The 15174-nt window shown below is 35.9% G+C and overlaps 1 long non-coding RNA gene across 1 annotated transcript; it reads left to right on the top strand.

Moving 5' to 3' along the window:
* The first annotated feature begins 12885 nt into the window (after window positions 1-12885).
* LOC147601850 (uncharacterized) lies at window positions 12886-14016 on the top strand. The gene is made up of 2 exons (XR_015257764.1): window positions 12886-12963; window positions 13808-14016. It is a non-coding gene; the product is annotated as an uncharacterized LOC147601850 (long non-coding RNA).
* Window positions 14017-15174: the final 1158 nt, after the last annotated feature.

Consider the following 15174-nt stretch of genomic DNA (forward strand, 5'->3'; position numbering starts at 1 on the left):
TATATGATTCATATGCCAAGGTCATTCTCTCATAATTTTCAACATAATATATTTCTATATATCTTAGTTTGCTTCTCAGATACAGTAATATCCTTTAGATGGAGTTTCATGACTAATACTCAGAAAACCTGCATCTTCACATAACTTGTAACCTGGACTTCCTTGTGATTTGTGTCAGATGGAAAAAAAAGTCCAGACATATGAAGATGTATAGTGACATTCCTTTGTTGGAAATTCAGTCAAAAAGAGCTTAGTATCAAAATACTTTTGTGATGATTATGAGACTTAACCTAGTCATATCTCATCACCTTAGTTTTCCAAATCAAAGAGCTAGGAACTATTTGACTATGCCAGATTACAGATGCCAGAGAGGGAATAGGTAACATTCTGTAAAATATTTCCATTTTTCTAAGGTTATTGGTGTTTTGTTGTGGATTTTTTTTTTATTTATTTAGTGGGTTCATGAAGATTTGTTTGTTTGGGTTTTTTTTTACTTATAGGCTCATACTGTTGAGGTCTTATCTGTATTTCCAAGGAACCTTCAAGCTTGTCTTGATTTTGGTGTGATTTCTACAGAAATATAAATATAGTTAATCACAATTTTGTGTTTTGTTTCATCAGTTCTAACATGAGGAATCAAAAGTCACAAATATATATGAGAATACTGAGATGTCCATGGATGCTTGTTACTTTTTCTCTGAATTTATTAATGCAAAACTATCTTTAATCAACTCTAAATAAAGAGAATAACAGAAGCAATATATTCCAGACCAGATCTCTTTGAAAGGCCAAGAACACAATGGTATTTATAATTTTGAAGGTAATGAGAGTTTTAAAATTCAAATGAGTAATGTGTGAAGTAGAGTTAATTTGGTAAATATATAACACTTAAAATTTTTTATTTGTTTTAGGACACAAATAACTTTATTAGTTCAGAACAAATATCTATATAAAGTCTGAAGAGGTATTTGAACTTCTTTAGCTCTAAACTGAGAATAAATAATTTGCAACTGAGGATTAAACTATAAAAATATTCCTTGGCCCACTTGCACTTAAATTGAGCTGTAAAATTTACACAAAGCATAACATTTCTAATAGGTAAAAGGTACATTAATCATTCAAGTGCAAGAGCATCCTTAAAAGAGTCACATTGCTATGTGTCAATGTAAAGACTATTTGTAGGCAGACTGATTGTTTTAATTTCAGAATGAACATAAACTCTACCAATTTAACCAAGTATTTAATAATTCAGACAATCATCCAGCAATGAAAAATAGTATGTTTTTATTTCCCTGACAAACAGGCTGACCTTTAAAATGAGAAGCAATCTCTCTTTTATAGCCACTTAATGAGGAGATTTTAGCATGTGATTCTGTATCAAGCATTTTCATTTTTTTTTCCTGCCTTCTTGAAGAACTCTGCTGTGTTCCTGCTACCCTATTTTTGACAGAGAAAATACATTCCAATTCAAGTCATACATGTCTCAAAAGGATGTAAATAATAATCCTAAACTAATTATAATATGTTTAAAGTAACATATCAGCTTATAGTAGTTACCATAGATCTGAAACGGGCAGTGAAGGGGACAGTTTCATTGAAGAAAGCTGTACACGTTCTGCTGTGCCATTAAGGGATACTGAAATGTGTGCACTTAGAAGTATAGTTTTGGGATTGCTGAATAAACTTTGTTTTGGTTTGTTATCAGCATAGTACAAGTAACTTATAGTTTATGTTTCCCATGGGGGAGTTTAGGGGTGAGGTAACCTCAAGAACAGAAGCACAGTAATCATTAACAGAAAAAAAAAACAGCAAATTTTTTTTCCTGAATGGGATGGGTATACTGGTGGGTTGTGATTTCTGTTCGACAAAACACATGCATGTGTGGCGCACACACACACATACACACAATCCCACTCATTGTACAGAACACACATCAGTCAAGGCTTCTGGTCCAGCTGTGGCCAATACCACGGATTGAAGGGAACAAGACACTTGCTGCAGCTGATCAAGGTGCCTGAGACCCAGCTGCTTATCTGCCTGGCTTTACACATAGTAGTTTCACACTGGGCTCAGCTTTTGCCATGTCTTTGAAGGGAGAAGATAACAAAGGAGGCTGTTGTTTTCACGCTTTCTTTTTAATTGGGATGGTAACAAAACTTTCCAGCAGCCTTGCTACTTGTATTACCCTGGGGCCAACCAGCTATTACCTGGATTAGTATTAGTTTCTGGCTTCCTGCAATGGATGTGTTGTAAGTATGTAAAATTGTTCAGTGTCTCTTTGGTTCTTTCTGTGAAAACCTAACACTACAGCAGAGAAGATGTACGGCAGAGCTTTTGACCAAGCTTCCCCATAAGTATTTTCTGTGCTTTGTTTGTTTTTCCAGCAAATACCCAAACATAGGAATAAGTATGGGCTGGGCAGATAGAGCCAAAGTCTCACCAATCTGAATAGTGATTTTGGGTAATCTTCTCCCAATAATATATGGTTTCAGTTAAGAACTATCTGAAAATATGACTGGCTAACAGGAACTGATTAAAAAATGTTCAGATGTTCTTTTAGGTTGTGTATTGTAACAAAAATTCAAAGATATTCTGCATTTCAAAGCTGAAAATGAACATGCAAGATACAGTATAATTAAGGTCTCTACTACATTCAGTAACTAGATATGTCTTTGAACCAGCATCCTATGTTTGAAATATCTGTAGTGAAAGGCAGTAAATTTTCTCTCGTCAAATTTTCTGACATCAATGCAATCAATCTTTGCATCCCAAATTCCACCCCTATATCTAAAAGCAGAAGATATCTTCTTTTGCTACAAGACTGAAGAAAATGTTAGTGAAGAGACCATAACATAAAGCCTTCTTTCCTCCATTTCTCACCACAATATTTACTCTTTTTTGTTGCTTTTGTTATCATAATTCTAGATGGGGGTGTTTGGGATTTACAGGTCTTTGAGGATGAGCTTTCTAGCTTTATTAATTTTAACTTAAAATTGAGCTTAGCTAAGTGTGAGACTTCTATGTGGACCAAAGCTGTCATGTGTCAGTCTAGAATTCAATTTTCTTCTATGGTAGATTCATTTAAATATACTATTTTAATCATTATCTAAATGTATTATTTTAATTATGATTAAAATAATTAATTTTAATTGTAAGTTTCATTTATTTTCTTCCCAAAGATAGTTTTAGTCTCATTTATTTTCATAAACATTAAACCAAATACACCCTTTGCAGTAAACTTAGATATTTTGTTTTAGTAACCTAAAAAATACAACACAATAAATTGCTTTAAAAAGGAAGAAAAAAGGAATTATGCAGGAAAAAAAAAAAACAACCAAACAAACATATATTGGGTCAGATTTTTACTATATACTTCAGAAATAACTTTTTTATAATAGTATCCAGTCTATCCTCTTTGAAAGTCATCTGGTTTCTTGCTTGAAACTGGGAAGGAATTAGGCATTTCCTGTTAACAGTTTAGACATTAGTAGGAAAGAAGTCATGGAAAGAAGAGACAATTTTACAATGGGATCTAAAAACGTACGTTTTGTCTCATATTCACTTTTTGCCATAGAGAGGTAAAGAAGAAATCTTCCAGAGCTCTATCCAGTGGTGCGCTATGGAAAGGGTTTGTGCTGACTTTTGTGCTCCTGTTAGTGAATCACAGTCCAGGGGAAAAGGCGTAAAAAACATTCAGTTAAAGTACTGAATTCTTTGAAAGCCTCTGTGAAAAGTCCCAACATACAGTTAATATATGGAAAGTATTTGTTCTCTACTTGGCAATAATTACATCTTTAGTCATTGCTTATGTCAAGCCTCATTAGCATGAAAATTGAAATTCATTTAAGATACAGGAAAGCTGTAGTTTTAAATTATTTTTATTAGTTAAATAAAACTTCAACTTTTGCTGTATTCTCAGTTGTTTAAACTTCCACTTATTACTTCAGAAACGTATGCTTCAGAGCATCACTCTTACAAATGCTATGATTGTTGAGCAGATTGCAAAAGTGCAACTAAAGTATCTCAGCTAAATGTAAATGGAAACATTACCATTTAAAAAGAAATTACATATCAACAGTAAAAGTAGGTAAGAATTTTACATTTAAATGAAAATAAATTTTCTAGAAACTGAAGATAAATTATAAAAATTGAATTTTCTTTTCTCCTTTTACTCCTTTTATTTTCTTCTTTTAAACATTTCAAACTCAGCAGAAATACTGCTGAATAAAATGTATTATTCTTTTCATATCCGGGTCCTAGGAATAACAGTGAAAGTCTGAGTTTATTTTGAAGTCAAACTTTTGTTTAAAAAAAAAAGAAGTGTACAGATGTGATTTTTTTTTTTTTCTGATATGGATTTGATAGGCTACATGATACTTGGCCTAAGCACAGACTGAGATGTACTCAAATTTATTTTGAAGTGTTTATTTTTAGACATTTTAATGAAAAAAAAAAAAAGAAAAAAAAAGTCCTTTGAAGAGAACAGAAACTATTTTCTGGACATACACTATTACCCCTCTCTACCGTTTGCTGGAAGCATCTGTCTGCATTGAGAAGAATGCACCCAGCTTTTGCTAGTGTTATAATTTACTTGTTTGTTAAGTATTCCAAATCTGTTCTCCTAGTGCACATGAAAAAAGTATCACATTTTAGATGCCTTATTAAGCAAATTATACTCACCAGCAAACAGATAAAGAATTTGTTATAAGATTACATGTGTGAAGTTATTATCTGAAATTATTTATTTGTGTCTAGAATAGCAAACTATAATTAGTACTGGATTATTAAGACTAGTTTAGTGACTTGTGCAATGATGCTGCTAATATGCTGGACTGTTAGAAGTCAGTAATTGCAGTCCTACCGCGTAAACCAGACTTTTCTCGGTGTAGTTGGAGCTGTACTAAGCCATTGCAGCTGGACTCTTCCTAGGGTTAGACTTACATGAACAGCAATCTATTGACAAAGATAGAAAGGAAAAGCTATTATACAATAATACACAATAAACTCTTCCTAAATATTTCTATAGAATGGAAGGAAATGCATTTAAAGTGCTGTAACAATATACAGTGGCAATTGTGCCAATTGCAAAAAGGAAGTAATATTGCTAATGTGTTCCTTTCAAGACCAGCAGTGCCAACTTTTCAGCTACTTTCTTTAATTATATGTCAGCTAAAAGGATTCATACTTTTCAACGGGGCGGGGGGGGGGGAAGTTTTTCATCACTTCTTGTTTAGAATTAGTTTGAATATATATTCAGGCTTGCTTTTATGCTCAAGTGTATTTCTTTTTCCATGGGTAGAAATATGCTGGGATTTATATTTATATTTTTACTTATTTGCTTCAGAACCAGGCAAAGTTAGGGAGTTTAAAAGATGAACAGAATATTTTTATTGTCTTTGAATCCCACAAATGCTTTAACATTTGGTGCAGAAGGACCTAGAGGAAACTTCATTTTACTACCATTCTAGTTATCACTTTTAAAAATCTTAATTTTTCTATGTATTCTAAGCAAAAACTTCATTTAAAATATTGTTTAATAGTTACTATGGCGATTTCAGGACTACTGATTCCAGGAATAAACTTCTGTGATTTTTTTAGTGTTTTAATGAGTGTTACAATTCAAGATGCTCAAGTTATGAAGAGATGTGGCCCAAAGACTGATCTCCTTTCAAAGTGTACAGGAAAAGAGAAATCAAACAAAGTTCTATCTGCTACTTAATGCTTTGCCACAATTAAGTGAAAGGACATAACGCTAGTTTTGGCAACATTCTAATTTATAAATCATAAGACATTCATTTAGTTTTGCTTTTTTTTGTGGTTTGATTTGAGGTTTGTTTTGTTTTGTTTTAATTTCCTCTAAGTATTCCCTGATAGCGCTATATATTCAAATGAGAATATTGATATTCTATACTGTTCATGAAGGTAGGTGGTACTTGTTACTTGTGCCTATGGTTGCCAAATACTTTCTATAACTACATCCTGAAATGTGACTGAATAGCTGATGAAATCTTAGTGACTTTTCAAAATCAGACCCTAGCTTTTGCAACTTTTATCATAACTTTTGCAACTTTTTATCATAACTCAATAATCCCACATTTATCAAGATCCTCTCATCTAGTTCATTGACTTCTATTTGACTCTGAAACATGAGTTCAAGACCATAGCCTCCCCTCACTAAATAAAACCAGAACACAGTGTAAAGAACCTGCTCCAAAAAAAAAAAGATTAAAAGATCCATACAACTAAGTTTAAAATCACTTCATCAAAAACTTTTAGATAGAACTCCTCAGATTAATTTAAAAAAGCATAGCTATTACCTGAAAGGAATACATAAATAACATATTTTTATAAATTTCACAGAAATAAAAGATTTTAAATCCAAATATTTTGGTAAATTTTAGAATGCTAGAAAAAGATAATTTTTCTCAGCTAATATTTCTAATCTCAATATATTATAATCTAAATTTATTCCAGGAATTTTGTTGCAGGAATTTATTGCTTCTGCAGACTCTTACCTATGATAATTTCCTTTGATTCTTCTTTTGACGTCTCTCTCTCTTTTGTCTAACTTTGTCTAAAGACTTACAAGATCTGTAATGCTTCATAAAGTTTAGAGGCTTATTATAATATCTGTAAACATCTATCATTACTATCATCAGTTTATAGTAATAGGCACATTAATCACTATAAACACTATTACATTTTGATCTAGAGAATATATTTAATTTTGGACCCCTGATGTTTAATTTTATAGTCAATTCTTTAGTGTGGTTTTGACCACACTATGAGTATTAATTAATATTTTCAGTGATAGTGTCAAGGCAGTGCTTGGAGCATCACATCACAATTTCCACAAGGTTATAGGGACAAGATTGGACTTGGTTTGGCTATTCAGTGTCCAATGCTATCCTGATAAGCTTTGTACCCCTCATAAACGCTCTGTTGTTTGGTTCCTAATCATGCAACATAGTTATTTCCATGTGAAAATATCCTTTACTTCAGACTTTTTGAAACAAGAGGTTTTCATCTCAGGGTTAGAGTGTTGTCACTCAATGTAAAACAATATTGTAGGGTGGATGTCACTCAGCCTCAGGGACAGATAGCTGTCCCAACTCCTGTTTTGTTTTAAAGCAAAGGTAAAGGTAGCACTTGCAGCCCCTCCACTTCCGGAGGGCAAGACTTTTGGTTACTGATAGGATGGCTCAGAAAATCCTTAAGTTTTTCAGTGGATTGTGGTAAAAGACACTGTCAAGGAACTGTTATTCTCTGTCACAGTTCAGCCCCGATTGGGACCAGACTACGCAGTCTCTCTCTTGCTCCCCCCACCCTCCGAGAGAATAGGGAGAGATGATATAAGGAAAAACAGCTCGAGGTCTGAGATAAGGACAGGGAGAAAATCCTTAAAATTACTGTTACGGGCAAAACAGACTCAACTTGGGGAAAACTATTCATTTATTACTACAAACAGCAGGAGAATGAGACAGGGAACAAGATAACCTCCCTCCACCCCTCCCTCTTCCCAAACTTAACATCATCTCTACTACCTTCCCCCCGCCAAGCAGCACAGGGGGGAAGAGGGAATGGGGGTTGCGGTCAGTTCATCACATGTTGTTTCACGCCGCTGCTTCATGGTCGGGGGAAGAACTCCCCTGCTCCATTGTGGGGTCCCATCCATACGCCACAGTCCTTCCTGAAACTCCTCCAGCGTGGGTAATCTCTTCCACAGGGTGCAGTCTCTCCAGAACAGCTGTTCCAGCGGGCCCTCCATGGGCCACAGCCGCCTTCAGGCATCCACCTCCCCCAGTACGGGGTCCTTCACGGGCTCCAAGTGGATCTCTGCCCCTCCGTGGACCTCTGTGGGCTGCAGGGGGACAACCTGCTCCACCATGGTCGTCACCACAGGCTACAGGGGAATCTTGGCCAGGAGCTGCACTACTCCTCCCCCTCCTTCTGAACTGACCTTGGCATCTGCAGCTGTTTCTCTCACAAGAAAAGTTCTTCACAACAGGCTGGCAGATGCCTCTCAGAATCTCTTCACATCATCCATCTCATCTCTCCACTTCTTGCAGCTGGGCTGGGCCGAGTTGGGCCCAGTCAGCCACCTGGCGAGAGGCCAGAGGATGAGACCTGCAAGGCCCATGAGGCCTGCACCTCACCCTCTGTGCCTCTGCCCCCACTCAGCTTCTTCACATCTTCTCTTCTCTCTTTTTTTTTCCTGTTTTCCACTTCTTAAATACGTTATCACGGAACATTCTCCTACCGATCAGCTCGGCCTTGGCCAGCAGCAGGTCTGCCCTAGGCCTGGCCTAGTCCACTGAACAAAGGGGAGTGACTTCTAGCAGTTTCCTACAGAAGCTACCACCTTAGGCCCCCCCTCACCAAACAAAACCACAACATTCTCAAAATTCTATTATGCTTTTACTATGCAAATAGATTTTCGTTCCTTATATGACAAAATTATGTATGTTACTCTCATTTCTTCTGTCTTTATGAATTGTTGCATTCTATTACTATGAGTCAGATGTTTGAGCATTAAAAATTCATTCAGTCAAGAATCTCAATTTTCAGTTATTCTTTGAAAATAACTGTTGTAGTCAACCCTCCCTTGGTACCAAGCTACGTAGTCTCTCTCTCACTCCCCCCACACTCCGAGGGAATAGGGAGAGATAATTTAACAGAAAAGGCTCAAGGTTTGACAAAAGGACAGGGAGAGACCATTGCAGTTACTGTTATGGGCAAAACAGACTCAACTTGGGGAAAACTATTTATTTATTATTAAAACCAAAGCAGAAAATTGAGGAAGAGAACAAAAAAAATCTTCTCCCCACCCCTCCCTCGTCCCAGGCTTAACTTCCCCTCCTCAAAGCAGCACAGGGGGGGAATAAGGAATGGGGATTATGGTCAATTTATCACTTGTCGCTTTACACCGCTCCTTCCTCCTCTGGGAAAGAACTCTTCACATTCCTCCCCTGCTCCAGTGTGGGGTCCCTCCCACAGGCTACAGTCTTTCATGAACCACTTCGACATGGGTCGTTTTTCCACAGGGTGCAGTCCTTTCGGAACAGCTGCCCCGGTACAAGCCCTCCACGGGCCACAGCGTCCTTTGAGCACATCCGCCTGCCCTGGTGTGGGGCCTTCCATGGGCTGCAGATGGATCTCTGCTCCTCCGTGGGCCTCCATGGACTGCAGGGGGACAGCCTGCTTCACCATGGGCTGCACCATGGGCTACAGGGGAATCTCTGGCAGGAGCTATATTACTCTTCCCCCTCCTTCACTGACCTTGGCATCTGCAGCCGTTCACAAAAAATTCTTTGCAATTGGTTCAGGCAGACGCTTCTCAGGTTCTCTTCACATCTCCTCTCTCCTCAACCTTCTTAGGTTGGAAGGGGCCTTTAAAGGTCATCTAGTACAGCTCCTGTTTGCACAAGACCAGATAGATGATGTCAGTTTCCCTTCCCTTTTCCACCAACACTGTAACCCTATTGTAGAAGGCCACCAGATCCGTCAGGCATGATTTGCCCTTGGGGAAGCCATGTTGGTTGCCACAAATCACCTCCTTATTTTCCATGTGCCATAGTGTAATTTCCAGGAGGATCTGCTCCATGATCTTGCCAGGGAGAGCAGTGAGACTGATTGGCCCACAGTTTCCCAGGTCTTCCTTTTTTCACTTTTTAAAAAATACAGGTTATGTTTCCCACTTTTCAGTTAGCAGTAGACAATATTCTATATAATTCAGATAAGATTCCCATATAAAGATTTTTAATAAGTGACTAATTATTGGAGATGGAGACCTGCAGTAAATAAGTAAATAAATCTTCCCCCTCCTCTCTTTTTTTTTTTTTTTTTTTTTGCTTGTTTTTCAGGAACCACTGAGCAATCAATCAATCTGAAGGTCAAGAGAGAGCTTCAGATCAGAGTCTGGAAATTTGTTAGTGAATTCTCAGGATGCTAGTTAAAAAGAGTTATAACTAATTTTACTTTTAAAAGAACAAGTGAGAGAAAGAAATCTTAAGATCCTGTAGGGAATCAACAGTTTAATACACACAGAAAAAGTAAAAGGAAGTTACAATAAAAAGTACACTTAAAGGAGGAAAAATACAGTGCAAACTAGATGGTAAATTATAGATTAACTGATAGCTTGAACAAACATAAGCTAGTGCAGGCAGAGAGTGGGATCAAACTATATTGGGAAAACCTTTAATAAATGAACTATTATTATTATCTTCCATTTCAGTGTTCAGATGAGAATTTACCATGTTGTATATCAATGGTGAAGGATCCAGTGTACCTCCAAATGAAGAAATCAGAACTGAGACATTTTTAATCCAGGAAGAGAAGAGGTGACAGATCTGTTATCAAGTACAAATATAAATTAATATTCCTCATACTTTGGTGAATATTATAGGGAAAATGAAGGAAAGGTAATAATAAAAATGTTGAGGAATTATTGATTTTTTTTTTTTAAATTATGAAACTGTATTTTTTTTTTAAATATTGCCAGAAAATTTTTCTAGTTCAGTTTTCCATTTCTGGAAAATTTCCAATTTCTTACAAAGTTTCTTGTTTTCAAAATGTTCCCTAAATGTGGCTCAATTCCAGTGCTCAAAAACTTAAAGAGATAAACTGTCCCATCTCCAGCTGTATTTTCACTGTGTCATTTGCCCACTTTGAGAGGGGAAAAACTAAAAAAAGCAAGCAAGCAAAAAAAACCCTGGTCAAACATTTTTAGTCACACTGAATAAAGAGTTTTACCACTGCCCTTTCTATTTAGTAATTATTTAATGTGTTGCAAAGTGTTTACGTACTCCTTTCCAGACTCTTAGGGTCTGAGGCTAAACCATGGGACGTGGAGGAAAACGGAGATCAAGGAGAAATTAAGTTACAGGAATGCCTGATCCTTGTGCAGTCTTTTGCTCCTAAGCACTTTGCACATTTGATCTCCAATTTCTTATAAATTCAACAGGAAAAAAAATATATATGCAAAACTATTTCAGCAGTTGCAAAATTTAGTAATTTTCTTCTAGGGCTGAGGTCACCATATCCACAGAAACTTTTTCAGCCTGTAAGATCTGAACTACTAGACAATACAGACAGAAAGAATCTGTTATTTAAGAGAGTGATTCAGAATAGAAAGCTGATATGGGTGCCTTGAGCTTTTCTCTGAGGGAATGTCTCCCTAAGGATTATAAAAAGCCTTGGAAGACTTATCTCCCTAAACTAAATTTGATTTTTGGTTTCTTTCTACTGGGACTATTCTTAATATCAACAAAAAGTATGAATTATTGATTAAACTTCCATCATTATTGCTATATTCCAATACTTGTCCTCCAGCCTTTGATACTCTGAGAAATAAGTTACTGAGAACATTATCTTCTAAGCCACTAGGAGTTTAGCTTAGTGCAGCAAATCACATAAATGTAAACCTTATTTTAATTATTTAAGTCAGCACTACTTATAGATAAGAATTAGCGTGATATTGAATTGTGCATTACATATTTCCTTAAATTAAGGGAGAAAGCATTTAGAATGTCTAGAAAGGAGTCTTATAAAATGGTAACAAAGGAATATGTATATTTAAAAGTTTACTTGAGAAATATATCGTTGCTGCAGCAAGGAACTCTATTTTGAACTGACTTTATCATCTTGTTCAATAAAGCATTGACATTTTTTATAAATGTAAGACACAAGTACAATTTCACATGCTACAGCCATTATTATCTATATTACATATAAAAACCCCCGGATATGAAGCACAGCTGTTTGAAATATTGTGAATGTTTGAGCTCATCACTTTTAATCCAACTTGGTAATGTCAAGTCTGACTATTATGCACTTTAGCTGGATAATAATTTTTAAATTGGGGAAAAAAAATTCTTATGTATATGACTGTATTATTAAATCATTCACATTATCTTGTGTAAATATCTGAAGGCAGAGAGCAGTGACAGTAACTTCAGATCTACAATAACAGTTTAATCATACAGAGGCTGAGAACAACTTATTGAATACCTTATGGTAGATGAAAAATTACTGAATTGAATTTTGTTGTTCATTTTGCACAAAATTCATGTTCAGTGCAGCTACAGCTGATACCTCATGAAATCTATTTAAAAATATATCACTTCAAGCGATTGAAGAACTTTCCACCTTTCCTGAGAGTCTACTGAAAGCAGCCACTAGTAAGTGTTTGTCCAAAATATTTTTTTATTATTTTTTAATTTTTTTTTTAATAATCATATTTCAGGTTGGAAAGGGAAGTGAATGTACGATTTGGAGTTTGGCTAGTGAAAAGAGCAGTACTTGTGGAAGATGTTGGAAAGCAGTACCAAAGAGATAAACCACACAACTAAAACACTACAAACACCAATCATACAACTCACCTGATAAAGTACAGTGTTTCTGAGTAGTTCAGACTTCAAAGTACTCAATACTGAAAATAATGTTCAGAAATATTTCTTTTCCCCATAACTTAATGACTTTAAGGTGGGTTTAGTTAGAGCTTTGAGAGGAGGTTTGTCCTGCTTCTGGCTAGGACAGAGTTAACATTCACCTGAGCTGGGAGGGGAGCTGAAGCTGGCAGCCTCTATGGCTGGGGCACACAGCTGAGATAGTTTACTAATTAGCCAACAGCTGGGGTAAATTTACCCAAACTGGCCAAAGGGCTATTCCATCCCATGTGACATCACGCTCAGTATATAAGTGAAGAGGGTGGTGAGGGAAGTCTATTGCTACTTGGGAGGAGGCTGGGTGTGAGGGTTTGCTGTAAGCTACTGTACTGTAATTGTTTTCCATCTCTGTTTTGTTTTGTTTTCCTATTTCTTGTAACTTTTTTGTTTGTTTGTTTCATCTTAACCTGTGAGTTTTGCTGCCTGTTCTTTACCATTTCTCCTCTCTGTCACACTGGAGTGTGGGAAGAGTGACTGAGAGACTGCATAGCTTGGTCCTGAGCAGGGTTAAACTACGGTAAGGTTTATGCAGAATTTTAAACTTCTTGCATTGTTCTATGTTTTGATGTGTAATGAGAATCTTAAATCAGTATTTTACTAAAATGTGGGAATAATTTGCATTATATGATTCTAGAGAAAAATAGCAGAGCTAATGTATGTGACAATTATCTTCATTCCTACACTTAGGACATGTGATCTTTGAGGAATGTAAATTTTCTTTTCTATTGCAAGTTTGATACCATTCCCAGTGAAATGAGTGAAATCAATAAAAGGGTTTTGTGGTTTGTTTTTTGTTTTGTTTTTTTTTGTTTGTTTGTTTTTTTTATTGGCTTCAATTACAGAAAACTGAAGCCTGGTAGTTTATCTCTTGTGAAACTTCATCCAAAAGCTTTTCTTCCACAGAAAAATTTCCATTTTATATGCAGAATGATTTATTTATATATTGTGTATATCTGAATAACCATCAGTGTTAGTAAGTAGAGGAAGGTAAATTTGAAAGTAAATCAGAAGACCCTAGATATGTTGTTATATGACAGAAAACTACATTGAGGTAATCCCTTTTACAGCACTAAAGATATCACGGAAAACATTTGTCATATGGGAAGAGGTTAATGTGAGGAATCCTTCAAAGCATCTGGGGATTTTGAACTCTTTCCTGCCCTTCATCCTTATGAAGCTAAGACTTACCTTTTTAGGGGGATGGGAAAAGAAAATAAAACTGAAAAGAAGGAAATAGATTAGAAGTACTACTAAGAACAACAAAAAAATACTAAGTCACCAAAATAAGGGAACATTCCACAAATTATCCAGATTAATATTGGTATCCTTTTTAATTCTACTTATATTTTCCCCTTTCCCAGGTGAGAATCTCAGCATTTCTGAAATGACTGGCTATTTTGCTGATATGTGGAGCTCCTTCTTGGATCTGTTGAGCAATGCATGAGCAACTGGAATTCCTTTGGAGCAGGAATTTGTATCAATTCCCTGACCAATAGGCAACCTAATAAACTTCCCTGCCTCTTTCTATCTTCTCATACATGGGAACTGCAGCAGGACATTCATGCTAGCATAGGGTGCGACAATGACTTTCGTTATTTCTGTGGAAGCTAAATTAAACATACTTATATAAAATAAAGACATTTTCTGACTCCCAAATTGACAGTCCAGTCTTGCACCTCAGTTTCATGTTAGTACTTTTTAATCCCTATAAAGATCTGTCAAGATAACAACAAGGTAAGTACATTCAGTATGGCAAAGAACAATATCCTTTGAAGCTATCAGAGTTTTACATTAACATGCAATCCTTTTCCAGTCTCAATAGCATGTATATATAGGTGTATCTAGACTGAAGAATCAGGATGACTTCTTGAATTTCAGTGTCATTCAAGAAATCAAAAAAGACCTTCCCTTCAACACAGGGAAGGTTCTAACATGTATCTGCTGTTTCTCACTGATGTTTAATGTGTTCTTACAGACCTCCAGTAATGAGGGCTCTACAGCCTTTCAGGCGATCTCCTTCTAAGTCTCACCAACACCACCAGTACAAAGTTTTTTCCTAATATTTACAGGGTTTTTTTTGTAATTTACATCTATATTTTTTTATCTTGTCCCCTATAAATATGAAAAAGAAATAAAACATTTGCAGGAGCCTTTTACAAGCTTCAGAACAGTTTTATTTTTATCCTTCCTTGGTGGTCTTTAAGATAACAACTCAATATCATTCAGGCTTTTGTCAGACAAAATGTTTTGATCATTTTTAACAATCTCTTGTGCAATCTACCTAGTAAGTCCACATCTTTCTATATTACTTTATCTGAGCCTTAACAATGTTGAACGAAGCAGAAACATTAAGTAATGTTCTTATATGCTCTACTGTTGTTTACGCAGCCCAGCATGACTTTCCAGTAACATAATTTCATTTGACTTGTTTACAGGTTTGATCTGCTCTAACCATTGCATTCTACCTAATTTTTCACCATCATGTGTTTATATGGAGTATTCCTTAGTGCATGTGGTATCTTGCATTTCTCTCTATTGAATAACACAATGTAGTATAGAGTTGTATTTAGGTTTGGTTTTGGTTTTTGTTCTCCCCCTGCAAACCTCCTCCCATTTAATGCTGTTGCTCTTTCATGTAAAATAATTAGGATTTGTCCCCCTCTGTTCTTAATAAATCTCTACTTTCTATTCCTGTGTTTCTTATCACATTCAAAATATTTACAAGTAT

This window comes from Chlamydotis macqueenii, chromosome 2, assembly GCF_036417535.1.
Source record: "Chlamydotis macqueenii isolate bChlMac1 chromosome 2, bChlMac1.mat, whole genome shotgun sequence".
Taxonomy (NCBI): domain Eukaryota; kingdom Metazoa; phylum Chordata; class Aves; order Otidiformes; family Otididae; genus Chlamydotis; species Chlamydotis macqueenii.